This window comes from Piliocolobus tephrosceles, chromosome 11 (genome assembly GCF_002776525.5).
Source record: "Piliocolobus tephrosceles isolate RC106 chromosome 11, ASM277652v3, whole genome shotgun sequence".
Taxonomy (NCBI): domain Eukaryota; kingdom Metazoa; phylum Chordata; class Mammalia; order Primates; family Cercopithecidae; genus Piliocolobus; species Piliocolobus tephrosceles.
This window is the reverse complement of record NC_045444.1, coordinates 42,473,937-42,477,523: the sequence shown is the minus strand read 5'-3', so window position 1 is coordinate 42,477,523 and position 3,587 is coordinate 42,473,937. Positions and strand designations below refer to the sequence as shown.

The 3,587-nt window shown below is 34.6% G+C and overlaps 1 pseudogene; it reads left to right on the top strand.

Moving 5' to 3' along the window:
- Positions 1–855: 855 nt before the first annotated feature.
- LOC111546162 lies at positions 856–1,631 on the top strand (annotated as a pseudogene).
- Positions 1,632–3,587: the final 1,956 nt, after the last annotated feature.

Below are 3,587 nucleotides of genomic sequence, written 5' to 3'. Positions count from 1 at the left end.
CATGAAATGTCTGGCCACTGCTCACTATATCTGAATTGAATGCTCTAGCTGTGTATACTGTAAGCAGGAAATAATGCCTAACACAACAGTTTTTTGGATAGTAGACTCAGTGTTTTCAGTGTGCACTGGTGGATGGATTTCTTTATCTCCTCTGGGAGGGATAAGATCCAAAGGTTAGAACAGGCTCAAATAAATTCAGTTCAGTATGTGTGGTCTCTTCTGAATTATTCCAAAGCCTTACTGTCTAGCTTCAACCATGTTCCCCTACTTCATGTTATCTCAATTACATATCTACGAAAAATTGGAGAAAGTAGTATTCATTTATTTGTAAAGACATTAGAGATTCTGGACATTAGAGGATGCCTGGAGCACAGAAGTACAGAAGAATATAAAGATAATCATTTATTTAGGTCACCTATTGTTATTTTTGTCTTGTCACTCATCACTTTCCACATCTTCACATGTACCACATATTTTCAATAAATAAAGAAGAAAGATAATATATGTTGATGTTTTTGTTTATATATTTCCCCCCAAATATCTTAAACATAACTTGCTATCTTATACTTATATTATCTTTATATAAATAAAATAACTAAAAATAAAAGAATTCCTCAGGCATGATTTTATACAGTGTGGCTAAAATGTAGAAATGGAGTCAAGGAAGCTGAAACAGTTCGTAATTAGGTAAATAATGACAGATTAATTCACAGTGATGCCTATTATACCGTAAAAAATAAGAAGTGAATTTATGTATTAGATTTGCTAAAATGTGACCAGCAAGACTCTTGCCAGGTGTCCTAATGAAAGTGATATTGTCTTTAAACCCTGCATGGCAATCCCTGATACATCTCCATGATATCTAGGCAAGACAGGACAACCTGGAAGTCCAACCACTTCCTTAAGAGCATCCAACTTTTAGATGATTATCCAAAATGCCTCATTGTGGAAGTGACAATGTGGGTTCCAAGCAGATACAGGTTGGCATGTACTTCTGAGGGAAGTCTGTGGAGCTGATGGACAAGAACACTATAACACACAAGGCCATCTGAGTCCATCCAGAAAACAACTCGGCTCTGGAGAACCTGTTGCCTCATATCTGAGGGAATGTGGGCTTTGTATTGACCAAGGAGGACTTCACTGAGATTAGGGACACACTGCTGGCCAATAGATGCCAGCTCATGTCTGCGCTGGTGCCTTTGCCCCACGTGAGGTCACTGTGCCAGCCCAGAACACTAGTCTGGGGCCCAAGAAGTCATTTTTCTTCCAGGCTTTAGGCATCACCACTAAAATCTCCAGGGTCACTATTGAAATCCTCAGTGATGTACAGCTGATTAGGACTGGAGACAAAGTGGAAGCCAGTAAAGCCACACTGCAGAACATGCTGAACACTGTCCACCTCTTATCCTTTGGACTGATATCAAGAAGATGTTTGACAACAGCAGCATCTACAACCCTTAAAGTCCTTGACATCACAGAGGAAACTGCATTCTCACTTCCTGGAGGGTGTCCACAATGTTGCCAGTGTTTGCAGATTGACTACCCAATTAGATGTTAATTCTCTGATGATTAAAATCAAAACTCAGCATAGTATATCATCTAAAGCACACAACCCATTAACTACTTGGTGAATAAGGGCACTAACATTTTTTGTGGGAATGGTAACACTAGAGACATGGGCAAAGAGCCTACATTCTTTAAATGGATTCCAGGACTAATCTTTACTTTGAGGCAAAGGAAGTGTCAGGTATTTTAGATATAACTAAAGATGTCCCTGGTTTTGCCTAATCTTGATTATTCTCTTTTTTCGGTTTGCTTTAAGTTACATTTGCTTTTCTTTTTCCAGTGTCTTATAATTCCAGTGAAAGTTTACGTTATTGATTTCAAATTCTTATTTTTAATGTAGACATTTAATATGTGTTATAAATTTCCCTTAAGCATTGCTTTAGCTACATTCCGTAAGTTTTGAGAAGCTGCTTTTTTGATTTTCATGCATATCAAACTATTTTCTAATTTCTCTTGTAACTACTTTGACCCATTGGCTGCTTAGAAATGTGCTATTTAATTTCCAAGTTATTTGTGGATTTCCTGGATTTTCTTTTGTCATTGATTTATAATTTTCACTGTGGTTGGAGAACACATTTTGTGTTATCTAAATTCCCTTCCATTTTTTGAGGCTTGTTTTAATGACCTAACATGTAGTTTATCCTGGAGAATTCTCCATCTACACTTGAGAAAAATGTGTATTTTACTGTTGTTTAGTGGAGTGTTCTACAGATGTCTGTTAAGATTATAGTTGTTTAAGACTTTTATTTCCTTGTCAATCCTTTGCCTAGATGTTTCATCTATCAATGAATGTGTGGTATTGAAGCATCCAGCTATTATGATTGTTGAATTAACTATTTTTCCCCTCAAGTCTGTAAGTTTTTGCTTCATGTCTTTTTGAGCTCTGTTGTTAGGTGCACATATGTTTATAATTATATTTTGGATACATTGATTCTTATATAATTTTAAATGTTGTCTCTAGTAATAATTTTTGCTTGAAATCTGTTGTGACCATTGCCATTCCAGCTTCCTTTTGGTTGGTGTTTGCATAATATATTTTTTTCCCTCTTTTTATTTCAACCTATTTGTATCTTCAGATCTAAAGTTTGTCTTCTGTAGATAGATAGTATATTGAGAGATCATGTTGGGTTTTTAATCCATCCTGCGATCTCTGGCTTTTGTTTGGAATGTGTAATCTACTTATCTTTAGTACAATTATTAACAATTTGGAATATGTATCTGCCATTTTGCTGTTTTCTTTTGACATGTCTCTTTTTTTGTTACTTTATTCTTCCATTACAGGCTTCTTTTTGGTTGAGATATTTTCTATTGTATTATTTTAATTCTCTTGCTGTTTATTTTACTAAATTTAAAATTATATTTTCTTAGTGGTGGCCCTAGGGATTACAATAATTATCTTCATTTATAATAACATAGTTTCATTTTATACTAACTGAATTTCAATAGTATACAAAACCTTTGGACATATAGTATATAGCTTTATCCTCTCCTTCCTTCTTTTTGCTGTTATTGTCATACAAATTACATGTTTATGTTTTTGCACCAATCAATGCAGATTTAAGTATTACCTTATCCAGTTTTTAAATAAAATCAGTTAGAAAAAATATGCACAAAAAAATACATTAATACTATTTTTCATATGTGCAGTTTATTTTTGCCAGTGCCCTTTATACCCTCATGTTGATTCTATTTGGTATCTGTAATATCTAATGGGGCTTTGTTTTTTTATTTTTTATTTTTTGGCCTAAAGGATTCCCTTTAGTATTTTTTCGAGGGCAGGTACGGCAAGTATGTTAGTGATGAGTTCTTTGCTTTTGTTAATCTGGCAATGTCTTCATTTCTCCTTCAATTCTGAAGAAGACTTCTGCTAAATATAGAATTCTGGTGTACAGTCTTTTTCTTTCAGTACTTTAAATATGTCGGTCCACTGGTTTGGCCTCCATGTTTTTCATGAGAAATTAGCTGTGAATCATACTAAGTATTCCTTGTAGGAGATGAGTTTCTTCTTTCTTGCTGCTTTA